General features: G+C 37.4%; 1 protein-coding gene across 2 annotated transcripts in view; it reads left to right on the forward strand.

Annotated features, from left to right (window-relative positions):
- The window catches only part of CNTN3 (contactin 3), a 336,043-nt gene that overhangs the window by 162,637 nt on the left and 157,057 nt on the right, over positions 1 to 16,349 (forward strand). The gene's annotated exons all lie outside the window — the stretch shown is intronic.

The raw sequence follows: 16,349 nt of genomic DNA on the forward strand, positions 1-16,349 counted from the left end.
TGGTAATTTAAGAAAAATTTTTTTTAATGGAAGCCATGCCATGTTTAGCTTTAAAGTTCCAGTTGGGGCACCAAGAAAAAAGAATATTTCCTGAAAACTAGAAAGGTAGCATTGTTGGACATACGAAGAGTCTAAAGAAATATGTCGTGATCTCAAAGCTTGTCATTAAACAGGGTCCAGTGTCTGGTAAGTGAAAAGTTCTGGACACAGGAAGGCTGGATTTCAGTGAGATCTGCTGCTCAGCATTCTGAAACATTCATGGGTAGTGTGGGAAGTGCTCACGTCTGTTCCTGAACGCCCCTTCTGCCCTCAACGTGACATTTGTACTTTAGTCATAATATTTAGCTCGCCACCCATTCTGGGTTAAATTGTGTCTCCTTCCCCCACCTCCAAAACAGAGATATTAAAGTTCTAACCCAGGATCATAGTATGCCCTTATTTGGAAATAGGGTCATTGTAGGTGTCAGTGGGAAGATGAGTAATTCTGGAGGGAGTGAGCCCCTAATCTAATGTGACTGGTGTTCTTCAGAGAAGACACCCATGAAAAGAGAGACATGTGAGGAGGGTGCTTGTGACTGTGGAGGCAGAGATTGCGGTGATGGCCTCTACAAGCCAAGGAAGGCCAAAGATCACATGAGAGCCACTAGAGCTAGAGGGAGGAAAGAAGGATTTCCTGATCGGTATCACAGGGAGTGCTGCCAACATTTTGATTTTAGACTTAGCCTCCAGAATGGTGAGACAGTAAATGTCTGTTGTTTTAAGCCACCCAGCAGCCCTAGGGAACTAATACAGCATCTACTAAGTGCCAAGTCTTACTCAAGAATTCCCTGCCCTCATGAAGCTCACATAGTAGGTAAAACCACTCTACCGTGACAAGGAACCTAACAGTAAGATCTCTGGTGAGAAATAGTCCCTAAGCTGGATTGGAGGGGTTAATGGCAGTTAGCCAAGTGGAAGGAGCAGGAGAAGGTAGGCCTGGAAATAGGACATAGCCATGCTGTAGGCAGCCTAGAGAAAGGAGTTCCATCTGACTGAAGTGGAGGAGAGCCATGGGCAATGGCGGGATCCTGCATGAGAGCAGGGTTCACATCCCACGGGACCACATCAGCCATCTAAAGGAACTTGGGAGTTTCCTTTAGTGCTTTCTTTTCTTCCTCATCAGAATTGCCACACATTATCAATCACATAATTTTATACCTTAGAAGTAGTCCTTTTATTTCCACAATCAGGATTCAGATCCATTTCTTATCTAATTTTACTAATTAAGCAAAAAAAAAAAAAAAGAGAGAGAGAGAGAGAGAACAGGAATATGGAGACATCAGTGTTTAAAAAATCAGACTTATGGAATATATACTTGTAGGGCAATATTTTCTATGACAATGGTAGCCTAATTGATCACATCAGCTAAATGCAGAAGAGTATTTATGGAGAGAAACATACATTCATCAGTGAGTGTATTTCTCCTGCAAGCATCATGATTTCTGGCATTGTTAATAAACAAATGGGTCCAAAGGTCAATATGTCACTTGTTTAATAAGTTGGCACATTTATTCTAACAATACTATATTTACATTTGTCCCATTTTCACTTTGTTTTACCCTCCACATCAGCACATTTGCCCTAATTGCTTTCTAATTTGTGTGCATTTTTGTGCTTTAAAAATTTAAACCAAGAAACCTTCTTCAGGGGCTCTTTAAGTACTAAAGGGTGGGGGGTCTACTAGACTAATGGATCCATGTGTCACCTAGTGTCATGTGTAATGCATTTCTGAAGCACAAAATTGCATTCTTGTTTTTTTGCTTATTCTGGATCTCAATATAACTTATAAAGAAAACAAGTAGTATGAATCCATGTTTGTTTGCTTAGCCAGAGACACAAGGAAATGCATATTCAGAGATATACTGATAGTGATGTTTCCATGGCAACAAAGCAGGCTATCATAATATTTAGATCCATCTATTACGCTTTAGTTTATTTTAGAATATGGTGTTAAAATGACAAAATAATACAGGCCTTATTTTCTTAAATAACTTTATAATAGCTTGTTTTTTTTCTGGGTTAAAAATTTCAAAGACCTCATAAAATTAGTAAGAAGTCATTATTAAAAATGTAACTTTTTATTATTCCCCATTATTGTCAATTACTACATTTTTTTGTTGTTTATAGAAGTTTTAAAATTGCTGTACACAACATAGTAAGTCAGACGTAGTGTTAAAAGTTAGGGAAAAGTATACATTTCTTCAAATTTCACAATTATGTTTTGTGGGAGATTTTTTTTTTTTTCCTAGCTATTTGCTTTGTAAGCTTTAAGTTAATAATTTAAGAGATCTGCTACAGAACAGGAGAAATCAGCTATGCAAGCTAGTGCTCTAAGATAATACCAGTCTCCTGTTGCTGTTTTGTTTAGGCTAATGTGCAGGTATATAAGAGTGAGATCTCTTACTGAAATCCTAGGATAACATCCATTTATATACTTAATACATAATATATGCAAAACACCTTATGTGTGCCAGAGATATAAAAATAAAGCAGGAAAAAAAGTGTAGTCCTATGAAGCTTTCTAGACAGGATGGGGGAAGGAGGTCTGTCCTAAAGTAAGCAGTGAATACACCTTCCATACAACAGTGTATAATGACTGAAAAAACATGAAGTTACATAAGATTATAGAGAGTAATGCCTGAGGGGGGAGAATTTACATCTAAATACAGTGTTGTTATTTACATTTTTAAAAACCCTGTTTCAGTGATCATGCCTTTGATCACTAGATCAGACCCCCAAGGGATTCCTGGGCAGGTGGGTATCTCTTCTCTGAGAAAGAGGAAACCAAGCCACCTTGTGGTCAAGGAGCCAGCTGGCAAGTTTCTGGAGGGGGACCACATCTTTTCATCCACAGTCTTGTAGGCACTTAATAAATTTGTGGAATAATTGAGTGAACATTTGAAAGAATGAACGTACCTTAAATGTGACTTTCAGATTGCACAAATATTATTCATGCCAATTTCCTAAGGTAGGGTTTCACAGAAAAAGAGTTAGAAGCTTAAACTTTAATTTGGATGTGATGTTCCTCCCCCTCCCTTTTTTTTTGCTTCTTGTATTAGAAATCAGAGGGTGCGCCATCAGCCTACCTCTGACACTTAATTAGCAGTGTGACTTTGGGCAAAATCTAACCTCTCACTGTCTTGATTTGCTCATATTATAATTGGGAATAATGATATATATTGCCTATCTCCCAGATTTTTTTTTTTTCTTTTTGAGAATCATGTAAGATAAAATACATGAGTCTCTAGAGGCTCATGCACTTCTAAAGTCATTTCAGTCCTTTAAACTGAACTGGGTAAATATTTTTTTCAGGCAATCCATAAGTAATCTTTGATGTCTCTTACTCTTATTTTAATGGGAATTTTCAGTATGAAGTGATCATATAATTAAAGAAAAAATAAACCTAATTAGCTTCTTTCTGTATAGCAAGGGTGATCTTTGAATGCCAGACTCTAGGAGTTCTCTCACCTATGAGCCTTGCTGTTAGTGTGGAAATGTGCTGCTGAGTGAATCATTAAAAAATTAACTATTTGTAAATAAGTATAAGGATTCCATATTTGACATTTTTTCCTGTTAGTGTTCAGAGAGTTACTGCATTATGCTAGTTTGTTTTTATTTTTAGTATTCCTATGATGATACAATATATTGTCAATAATATAATATATAATGTAACACCATATATTCATTGCTAAAATCATATGTATGTTAAAGGCAACTGTTCTGTGACATTTATAAACAGTCTCAGTGACTGATGTACTCAGCCAGCTACAGGTGCCAAAGATCAGGAGCTTTTGAAACTCATTTCATGTGTTGAATTTAACAAATATTACTTAGCAACTACTCCATTAGTTGTGAGGGGAAAACAATAGAAATTATGATGTTCCCGGGGAGAGAGTCAGACCTATAAAAAGCAAAGGCTAAGTATAGACAAAACGGAGTAATAGTTGAAGGCTTCAAAAGAGAAGGAAAAATGTTGGCGGGGCTTGAATGATGTATGTTTGGAAAGATGAGGAGAAGATATGTAGAGTGTGTCCTTGCCTGGGGACAGAAAGCAGGGTGCTAAAACTTGCTGAGCACCTCCTATATTCCAAGAATTTTGCATTTATTTTCTCATACATATTTTCTCATACCTGCACTTTTCAGATAATCTTAATTTTTCAGAAGAATCGGTGCTTCAAAGAGGTTGAGAATTTGTATGAAATCATAGAGCTAGTTTTAGTAGCAGATACTCCTACTGAAATATAAGTTCAAATTCTTTGTTGAAGAAGCCACGGACACATTTTAATTTAGACTGTTAAAAAGTTTTTAAAAATGTTTGAGAACATAATTAAGATAACTACATTGAGGTATTACATGGGTCCCATATTCAGAATATTGTCAGCTTATGTGATTTTTTTTTAAACCTTCAAATGGGCAAGTATGTGTTCCTAAATGAGGGGACCCAGTATATATTCATATTACTAATTATTAAAATTCCTTGATGGCACTTCCAACATGATGGTTAATTTTGAATTATAACATCGTAATATTCTTAAAAACTCAGCTTTCTTCACGTTGTAATGTTTTGTGTAAGAGCACTGGCTTTTTCTAGGGTCCTAGTAAAATCAAATTAACTTTTAAAATATGGTGTTTATACAGATTTTCTGAATTATCTTAAATCTCTGATATACCTGAAGGTCTTTGTTTCAAAGAAAAGTAAAATGATTTATAGTATTGCCAGGCAGGTTTTTAAAATTATGATTTTGATGGTAAAGCTGAGCATTTTTTTAATTCATGAAGAATTAGAAGAAAAATACTTTTAAGAAGTAAAGATTTACTTTATTTTTCAGTTTACATTAACTGTTCATGTGTTAAATTTGAGTATTGTAGGAGAAATTAGCATCCATAATCAAGTAGAGAGAGTTGTGGGTTTTTTTTTTTTTTTTTTTTTTTAAGATTTTATTTATTTATTTGACAGACAAGAGATCACAAGTAGGCAGAGAGGCAGGCAGGAGAGACAGAGAAGCAGGCTCCCTGCTGAGCAGAGAGCCCGATGTGGGGCTCGATCCCAGGACCCTGGGACCATGACCTGAGCCGAAGGCAGAGGCTTTAACCCACTGAGCCACCCAGGTGCCCCGAGAGTTGTGGGTTTTTTGTTTGTTTTTTTTTCTAGATCTAATATACTACAAGAACAAAACTGTCAATAGCATAAATATTTAAGTATTCTTAATTTTCTTGTTTGATTTAACAACCCACCATTTACTTTTTCTAAATACATAAGGGGCTTTCTCACTGATAGAGTCAGGATAAATAGTTACAGGGTTGTTTGAAAAATTCATTTAAAACAGGTAATTATTTTAAAAAGGGTATGTGTAGATCATGAAAATTTTATTTTTGTTTGAATATGTGATACTATATGGTTTTTTTTACTTTCTGTTTTTGTTTTCTAATTTTTAAAGCAGTGTCAAAAACTCTCCCTTGATTAAAGGTTGTATGTTAGTAGTTCACTTATTATTGATAAATCACCCCCATATGAATCTTTTGAGACTTCCAGTTACAGTTTTTTTTTAATTTGAGTAATAATTTTAAAAAATACTTCTGAAAAATGTATTTCTGAAGCATCCTGGATACAGAAATAGCCTAAAGATTTTTATTTTCAAGATTTTATAATTTTCTCACCCCATCTATTCCATCTATTTTGGTGTCAGTTTCTTAGAAAAAGGTAAATTTTCTTCATCGAGTCTTACGAAAGTCTTTAAATTTTATTTGTATATAAACATTAGCTCCTTTCTTTTTTCCATATACCTATTTCATCAACTTTCTTTAGTATTTCTCTATTAACTTAATTTCAGCAGCAACAAAATGTCTAAGCCAAGCAATTAATTGGTTTTGTTAAGAAATGCAATAAAAGGAAGCAGAAGGACATGGTGGAGAATAGGTACTGGGCATAAGCATTCCATTTGCTGCAGACAGCTGACAGTACCTTTTTTAGAGGGATCATTTTGCCTAAGTTGAAGCCATTTGTTCTGGATAGGTGCATATGAGGCCTGTGTAAAGCCACAAGAAGAGATGGAGGAGGTCCCAGCCCTCTGCCCTAGGCCTCTTGGACAGACAGATCTACAACACAATTACCATAATAATTCAGAATTCTTAGACTATGCTTCCTTCACATAGGATTGAACATTTCTAACTAGACCTTGAGATACATAAACATAAGTTCAAAGTAGAGGATGGGGCTCAAGTTTGAGAAGCAGAAATGGCCGAAATGACAGACTGTGCTCAATTATCCCAGTACCTGAGACATAGATACATACTTCACATCCATATACATGCATGTCTTTTGAATCAATAACTGAATATTAGGATAAGGAATGTGGACTTTATCATCTAGACAATAAGGAATGAATGTAGATTTTTGAGCAGGTATTAAAAATTGGGGGTGTGTTTTATGAAGAAAACCTGAACTCAGTGATGTGGGTATAGGACAGATAGTTTGGATGGGAGGGAAGACACCACAGCTGAGAAGAAACGCCCAAAAGTTGGCTGGGCTTACTGTACACATGAAGTTAAAAAGAACCGGACCAAAGTCAATGAAACTTTTCTCATCAATTATGACAATACCTTTGTCAAAGTCCATAACAGATTTGAGCCACAGCTTTTTGGGAAATGGAAAAGTAATGTCTTTATAATAGAGCTCTTTTGAAAATTAAGTGAGATAAATTTCAGAAAATTTCTATCAGAGAGCCTAGCAAATCTCTTCATCCCTTAATTTCTTCCTATATCCATTTAGTCAATGTTGATAAATTGTATTCTAATAGTATTGGGGATGCTGAGGTATAAAACACAGAGAAGCATACTGGAGTCATATGCTTACTACTATAGATAATTGAACATTCATAATTCCAGCAAAATTCAAATGGTGCCAGTGAAAAAATAGAAACGGCAAGAGAGAGGGTAGGCTTTGCAGAACAATGAGTATGATTGAATAGAATGAATTGAAAAGACGTAGGAAAGAGAAGTGACAGATTGCATATGGAAGTCATAGAGAACAATGATAGGAAGATGGAAGTTGGAAGAGGAACTGGCTTTTGTAAGGGCCATTATGAGCATCCGAAAATGAAATGTCAAATATGAGGTGGCAATTGGACAGCCAAAAAATGTCTGCAAGGCAAGCAGAAAATGCCCATTTTGAATCAAAATTTTGGTAGACACGTCACCAGTACAGACAGAAGGGTAGAGTTTCCTGAAAAAAAAAAAAAAAAAAAAAAAAAAAAGTAAAAAAATGATAGCTGCTTTTATTTATTGAACACGTCTAAATTAGACAGTGTGTTAAGAAATTGGCATGAGTGCTCTTATTTCTTGCTCACAAATATAGCAGAAATAATTGCTGTTATTATCCTCAATGTACAGATGATGAAAGTGTGAATCAGCAAGTGAAGTAATGTGCCCCAACCAGAGTCTCAGAGGAGGGATTTGTACCTGGGTTTGTCTAATTCCAGAGGACAAAGACCTGAGTTCCACCCAAGTAAAACTTGGAGGAAACAGAGAGATGGTTAGGATGGAGGGTGGGGAGATGTTTACAGGAGTCAAGTATGAGGGTCATTGGAGGATATTTTTGTGGGGTAATCTGTGCATGTTTGAAAACATAGAGGACAGATGAGAGACTTAAGTAGGGACAGGTGAAAGGCAAACACTCAGAAGGAACAACAACTTGTGTGCACTTTTATGATTTTTTGCACTTTTTAAAGATTTTATTTATTTGACACAGAGTGCACAAGCAGGGGGAGCAGCAGAGGGAGAGGGAGAAGCAGACTCCCTGGTAAGCAGGGAGCCCAATGCAGGGTTCAATCCTGGGATGATGACCTAAGGGTCATCCATGGGATCATGGGATCTTGGGATCAATCCATGGGATCATGACCTAAGCCAAAGGCAGATGCTTAACCAACTGAGCTACCCACGTGCCCCATTTTTTTCATTTTTCACAGGACTTGCACATGTGTGATGCTAGAAATCCCTTTCTTAAAAAACCCTGTGAACTTCAAAGGGCGGGTGTTGTCCCCAGTTTTCAGGTGGAAAGCTAAGAGACACAGAGCTATCAAGTGATACTCCTTTAGTCCTGTGGTGTTGATTGTGATAAAGCAAAGGCGAGATTTCTGGTGTCCTACTCCTCTGTTCTTTTCCTAGGCCACCATGATAGAAAGTTCAGAAATCTGCAACACAGGTACACACAGAGGGTTTGACTGGGTAGGGAGAATCGCCATGGAAATTCCAGAAAATGCCATGATTAAAAGATGGTCTAACTCAGTTTAAACTTCTATCAAGGACCCACACAATGCCATGAAATACGCTATTATCTAGAGGTATTAAAGGTGAAAATGATATTGCTCTAATCTTAGTGCAGCCGCCAAAACAGGAGAACAAAATGAACAAACACAAAAGTATGGGAGCTTCAGGGGTGAAAGGCTGGAGGCAATTTCAGGGGTTTCAAGAAAGGATTATGTGCCTGAAGCTGGTTTTGAAGATGAATAAAAGTATGCTATACCCATGAAGAAACAGGAACACACTTTGCATGTCTACACCAGCATTTTGCGCTCAGGGAAATCCAAATAGTCTGTTACTCTTACCGGGTATGTGGCTGACAGTTGGGGGCACCAGAGCAATGCAATGATGGGAGACGGAGGAAGCTGAACTGTGGGATACCTGTGTGGAAGGGTCTTGTAGACTATGTTTATGGGCTGGGCAGTCACCCTTTATTCCAGAATTCCCAAATTCTATTAAAAAACAAAGCGCCTGGGTGGCTCAGTGGGTTAAAGCCTCTGCCTTTAGCTCAGATCATGATCCCAGGGTCCTGGGATCCAGCCTCGCATTGAGAAGGTAACACTTCACCTGCTTCCTCCTCTCTCTCTCTCTCTGCCTGCCTCTCTGCCTGCTTGTGATTTTTGTCTGTCAAATAATAAATAAATAGAATCTAAAAAAAAAACAACATCACGAAGCCTTTCCTGAAGATGTTAAGATCTTATTAGCTGCTTCCCTATATGCTAAGTAGGCTTAGAAAATACTGAATACTTGGGGTGCCTGGGTGACTCATTGGTTAAACATCTGCCTTGAGCTCAGGTCATGATCCTGGAGTGCCAGATGGAGCCTGGCCTTGGGCTCCCTGCTGAGCAGGGAGTCTGATTCTTCCTCTGCCCCTCCCGCTCATGCTCACTCTCTCTCTCAAATAAATAAATAAATCTTAAAAAAAGAAAAAATATGGAATACAGAAGTCTGCTCATAAACTAAGAGTACACCTGTTTTAAAACCTCTTTAAAGGCCAAGTTTATAATAAGAAATCTATTTGCAGTAGACATTTTGGGGACCCAGTGTGACATCCCCTTTGCCCACCTTAATTTATTTGCAGGAGGGTAGACAGTTTCTTGCAAGTTCACAGTGAAAGGTCTGATGAGTCGGGAGGAATTACTGCCCTCAGCGAAAACCCTCCACTGTTGCAGCTAGAAGCCTGTGTATAAATGCCCCAGACTCCCATCTTGGAAAATGACAGTTCTGCACAGCATTTGTAAGCATGTTGGAAGTTTCTGTACAGTCAAGCCCTCCTGGACTCCAGTAGCAGCTTCTTACTGTCCTCACTCCTTCCCTCCTACCTCCTGAGACCATCTCCCACACACGATCACCTGAGGCTCTAAACAAAACTAAAACACTATTGAACTTTGTTGAACAAGCCATTGTTTTTACATAAGGCAACATTTCCCCCCCCCCAAAGACACACCTGTTGCCACAGTAGAATTTTCCCTTAGGGACTTCAGAGTTGATTAAGTGTTTTGAGAACTGGGCTGATATAGTAAATAAAAAAGGGAATAGAATAAGAGGAGACACTGAATTTGGGGGTTGGGATACAGAGCAGAAAATAATGGTCGTGTTTTGGACTTGCTGGTACTGAAGATGAAGGAGAGTCAATTAGTGATGTCTTAATATTCATATTTGGGAGATCTTCCAGAGGCTTCTTCTGTGCGTGTCAGGAAAACGGAAGAAAACTCATGGTCATCCATGGTAACACAGTTTGTTGGTTTGTTTTCTTTTTATAGTGGTGCATGCTGTAATGAGATTTTTCAGCTAATTGAAGCTCTACCACTTGTAGTAGAAGCTGAATCATTGCGTGGGATTCTTTTATTTATAACACCTGGTACCGTGGAGATGAGGATGAAAACTGTAATGGAACTGCGATCTTGATTTTTATTGCCTTTCTGGATGTGTTCATTGAGTTTTTCTTTTTCTTTTTTTTTTTTTAATATTTTATTTATTTATTTGACAGAGATCACAAGTAGGCAGAGAGGCAGTCAGAGAGAGAGAGGGAAGCAGGCTCCCCGGTGAGCAGAGAGCCCGATGCGGGGCTTGATCCCAGGACTCCAGGATCATGACCTGAGCTGAAGGCAGAGGCTTTAACCCACTGAGCCACCCAGGCGCCCCTCATTGAGTTTTTTCTTAGCTTTTGTATAGGAGTGCACAGCTTTCTTTCCCTAAAAGCTATCAAAGATAGTCTTGTCATTTACACTGTTTGGGTGATGATTGAATTTGGTAACCACAAACCACTATGTATTTCAACATTAAACATTAAAGACATTTAAAGCATGACGCATGGAAGACTATCACACTGCTTATATCTGTGTTCCTTTGACAGTTTATTTAACTATCACTACCAGGTAATATTCTGCATTTTAATTGAGAAGGTAACACTTCACCTCATAGCATCATGTAGAATTAATTGTGTTAAACAAGTAGTAAAGTTCACATGCAATTTTCAGCGATAATGATTTTAATAGTTCCTCATGCTCTAATTGCAAATGATAACAAGGAATTTGGAGGCAGAGCTCTAAATTTTTAAGCTTTAGGACCATTCAGTCAGCTGGTCAAAATTTCCAACATATTGCCACTTTTATGCTTCATTTTAATCCTCTTAGGGAAAAAATGGTTTGTTTTATTTTGCAGTCTTTTATTGTCATAACTTTTTGTATTTATGACCTACCCAATTGAACATATGTGTACCTAATTCAACATATGGCCTTTGCCAGCATTTCCCATAAAATGTTCTACACAGAATTCTTTGGTCAGATATATTCAGATACTCGTAATACCCATCCAAATTATGAGACCTCATCAGTGCCTACTTTATGTGAAGGTCTCTGACTTACCGTGTATAAAGAAAACTCATTTAATTTGGCTTTACACAGTGTCCCAAACTGATATTGGTGGGAAATGATAGCCCTTCTTTGGCTAATTTTAAGTCCTGCAGAGGTAGACTTTTATTCTAGCCCTCAGTTATACTCAGTAACATTTCACATATTCTGCTTGCTAGGTGATTACCTAAATTAATCTACATGGAGAAACCAGCACCAGCAATCAGTAGCTAGTCAAATCAGATTCCAAATTAGGCACACGAGTATCAGGAAACCAGAGTTACCCCAGTCCTTTCTTAGTATCCATCACTAATTTCTTATGGTCTTGGCTACCTCTCCACAGCCTGGGGAGATGAACCTAAAAGGAACATCCTTGAGAAGTCCATGGAAATCCTGCTCAATCCAGAAAACCAACAGACAGGCATCAAGACAGACTATTTTATATGCTAGGGATGATCCATGTGCATTTTCCCAAGGAAAGCAGTCTGAATGAGGAGAGTACTTCTTTCCTGGCTCGACACACTTCCCTTTGATGCCAGCCTTGGAGATACTGGCCCTATGGTGTAGCTTGGAGCTTTGGGATATCATAGTACAGTATTCTAGACTGTGGATGGAATGGAGTTTTTCTGGAGTTTCTCTTTGTTTTTCACTCCATTTCCCCAGTTTTACTTGTACTCGTGTGTGTGCGCGTACGCGTGGGTGTATTCTATAGTTTTATCACATATGTAGTTTGTGTATCCACCACTGCCATCAATATCCCCGACAGTGCCCTTTTATAACCACACCCATACCTCTGCTCCCACCTCTCTAAACACTGGCAACGTGTTCTCTATTTCTAATTATTTTTAATTTAAAAAATATTATATAAAGGGAATCATACAGCATGTAACCATTCAGGATTTTTTTCATGCAGTGTAATTCTCTGAAGATCCATTCAAGTTGAGAGGTATATCAGTAGTTCATTGCTTTTTGTTGCTGCATAGTAGTCCATAATGCCTACATCCCACTGTCAGCTTAACCGTTGACCTATTGCAGGACATCTGGGTTATTTCCATTCCAGGGTTATTGCAAATAAAGCTGTGTGAACTTTCATGTAAAGAATTTTATGTGAAGGTATGTTTTCATTTTTTCTGGGATAAATGGTCGTCACATAACTGTTTTCCAGAGGGCTGTACACTTTAGCATTTCTACCAGCAAAGTAGGAATGATCCAGTTTCCCCACATCCTTGCAAGGTCTAGTGCTGTCACCATCTATTATTTTTAGCCATTCAGATATGCATGCTGTGCTGTCTCATTAGGGATTTACTTTGTATTTCTCTGATGGCTAATGATGCTGAACATTTCACATTGTTATTGCCATCTGTATATCCTCTCCAGGGAAGTGTCTGTTCAGGTTGCTTGCCCATTTTCTAACTGAATAGTTTTATTTTTTATTATTGAGTTTTGAGGGGACTCAACGTATTCTAGATACTGTTCATTTACTCAGTAAGTGGTTTGCAAACATTTATTTTCCCAGTGTGCAGCTGGTCTTTTCTTTCTCTTCACATGGGCTTTCATAAGGCAAAAGTTTTTAATTCTGATAAGTCCAGTTTATTAGTCTTCTCTTAATGATTCAGGTACTTGTTGTCAAATCTTTTGTTATCAAAAACTCTTTGCTTCACCTTAGATCCCAAAGATGCTCTCCTTTTATTTCTTTGAAAGTTCTATAGTTTTCTTTTTTATATATATATATATATATATTTAAGTTTCTGATTCATTTTGAGTTCATGTCTATATATGAGTGAGGTTTAGGTCATTTTCTCTCTTTTCTTTGCTGGAGGGGAGGTCGGGGGCATGGGGTAACTGGGTGATGGGCATTAAGGAGGACACATGATATAATGAGCTCTGGGTCTTATATGATGAATCACTAAACTCCACCTCTGCAACTAATAATACATTGTATGTTAATTGAATTTAAAAAAATTTAATTAAATTTAAAAATTTAAGTTGAGCATATTTACATGAGTCTAATTCTAGGCTATTTTGTTCTGTGAATCTATGTATCTAGCCCTTCACCAATACCACACTGGCTTGATCATTGTATCTATAAAATAAGCTTTAGTATTAGGTAGAGTGATTATTTCCACTTTAGTCTTCTTAGTAAAGATGGTCTTAGCTATTCTAAAGGTCTGTGATTTTACATACAAAAAATAAATGTAGAACAAATTTTTTAAATGTGCTAGAATTTTGGTTAGTAGCTGCATTAAACCTATATATCATTCTGCAGAGAGTTCTTACTATGTTGAGCTTCCAGTCCACAAACACAGTATGGCTCTCCATTTGCTTACATTTGATTGTTTTCTGTCAGTATCTTGTCACTCTTGGCATATGTTTTATTCTCTGTATACCTAAATATTTCATTTTTTTTGAATGATTGTAAGCAGTTCTGCATTTCTAATTTGGGTTTCTACATGTTCAGTGTTAGTGTCTAGAAATCGTGTCTTGTATGTTATTTAGCTCACTTACTTATACTGAGAAGTTGTGGTTTCATTTTGCTTTGTTTTTGATAGTTTCCTTCTCCTTTTCCATTTAGACATGTTATCTGCAGATAGGGGTAGTTTGTTTCTTCCTCTCCAAACTGTATCCTTTTAATTTCTTGTTCTTTCATTATTGCAGTACATTTTAGTACAATACTAAGACTGTTAGGTAAGAATGGATATCCTTGTCATATTCCTGACATTAGGGAAACGCCTTCAGTCCTATACCATCAGATATGATGGTAGCTGTACTTCTTTTTTTGTTGTTGTTGTTGTTGTTGTTGTTTTAAGATTTTCTTTATTTATTTGACAATGTTCACAAGTAGGCAAAGAGACAGGCAGAGAGAGAGGAGGAAGCAGGCTCCCCCATGAGCACAGAGCCCGATGTGGGGCTCAATCCCAGGACCCTGGGATCATGATCTGAGCCGAAGGTAGAGGCTTAACCCACTGAGCCACCCCAGCACCCCTGTAACTGTACTTTTTTATACATGCTTTTTTATCATATTGGTTTGCGTTTCAAGTCAAGCTAAGTAGAAGTTCCAGAATAATTTCAGAGTTTGCAAGAATTGAAAAGGAGACAAAAGTAGATTTCTGAGAAGTTTCTAGCTAGTAATTCATGGATTTAGTTTTTACTTATTTTGACTCATAAGGAGAGGTTGTTCTACTACAGTTCTTGCCAAGCATGGATTCTACACTGCCTTCACTTGAGTTTGGGTGACACATGTAACCTTCAAGTAGGTCATTCAGTTACCTAAAACTTTTTACACACTTAGGCTACCTTTATCTCCACAGTCTTCAGTTTGCCTCCAAAAGGAAGGAAATCTTGCTATGTTTTGAAGTAGATGTTCTTATGCATCAGTATTTTTCCTTGGTTGATCCCTGTGTCTAAACAGACTCTCCCTCTCCACCTCCCCACCCCCAATTGACTGGCCAACTGCTGCTCTTTCAACACATCTCGTCCATCTCTAGGTTGAGTGTTTGTTCCTCTGTGTACTTACCTCTGCAAAGTACTGTTGGTATCAAGTCCATTTCTAACCAGACAGGGCTCTCCTTGAAAGGACGCTCCAGTGATTTATATTTCAGAACATGCATGCAGCGGGCTGAAGTCTTCAGTGGATAGTTGTTCAATAAGTGACTGCTTCACTTCTCATCCTTGCTGCTAAATGGATGTTCCAAAGATTCTTTACCTCATGGGCATTTTCATACGTTCCACAATGAAATGTTTTAAGATACTTAATCTAGGTTGAACTTGATATATCTTAGTAGGAAGCCAGAAAGTTCTATTTTATGTGCTTAGACTTTAGCCAGTGAGCTTCTTAAAAATGCAGATCCCATTCTAACTTACTAGTTTTAAGTGATTTACCAAGTATCTGCCTTCATAATAGGAATCTAGGTAATAATGGCACAGTTGGTCCTATACAGTGCTTGGAGTAACATGAACTAAGAATTCAGGGGGTTGGGTATTAAAAAAAAAAAAAAATTCATTGTAGTCATAGCGATTTGCTAGCAAGAAAGCCCTGGAAAACATGTTGAAAGCCAGTACAGGTATTTTGCTTTGCTTTCCCACACATTTGCTCCACAAACTGGCTACAGGTAACCAAAAAATAAAATTCTTTGCCCATGTATAGCATTAGAGACAGTATCAATGCAAGTGTCTAGCTCAATTAGCAGGTCTGTTCTAGGCCCCATGAGGACTTTAAACAAAAGGATTTTTTTTTTACCTCTAGGGGAGAAAAGACATTATTAGTTTCCATAGAACTCTTTTATCCTTTTTTTGCATATTTGAGCTAAAATCAGTGATGAATCACTTCCATGGTGTGAATTTATGTAACAGAATAAAACAAGAATTGGGTAAGAAATCAGCAATGATGACTCATACTTGGTTGCCAAAAATTGTCATCTGATATTATTTTTCCATGTACAGGCTATGTTCTGATATGATGCACTTCCCCATTTAGATATTGGAAAACGTTTGGATGGTCTAGTTTTGCAGTTCCAGCTCAGGCAGGTATCAGGAACCTTAATATTTTCATTATGTTGCATTTTAGTTACACATTTAAGATAATATAATACCGTGTTACCCTATCGTTTTTGTAGGGAAACTTTTTGTTAAATAAGTGCAGAAACATATTTTTTTTCTTCTTTTATGGGCACTTACAGTGAGTTTTGCTGAATAGCTTTATTCCGTGCTTATAACCTAGTAATTTAATGCTGCTTTTCAGTAACATTAAAGTGAAACAAGTAGACCTTCTTATTTCCCTCTGATAGGCTGATTTAAGGTGTTTAGAATATTCATAGCTGTCTACAGTCTGTAGTTTTATCAGTTTGAAGATAATTATTTGGCTTTTTACATTTTCAAGGCAGGGTTGAAATTTTCCTAGTTGTGTTCTGAAGTAGACACGCTGCCTTACCACACAGGCAATTTATATGAACCCTTAAGAGCTATGAAATGAGTGTATTCTTTCACGAATTGACAGTGCAATTGTTCTGATACAGAAAGTGACACCACTGAGTATATTAACGGTGAAATTCACAAGTTTTGGGTTCAAAGAAACAGATTTTTTTTCTTCCTCTTTCCCCAAAGGCTTAAGCTTTGTTCAGAATGAACCAATATAATTTTCTCCCTTCTGTAATTTATGCTGGA

The sequence above is a fragment of the Mustela nivalis genome (genome assembly GCF_964662115.1).
Source record: "Mustela nivalis genome assembly, chromosome: 1".
In the NCBI taxonomy this organism is placed as follows: domain Eukaryota; kingdom Metazoa; phylum Chordata; class Mammalia; order Carnivora; family Mustelidae; genus Mustela; species Mustela nivalis.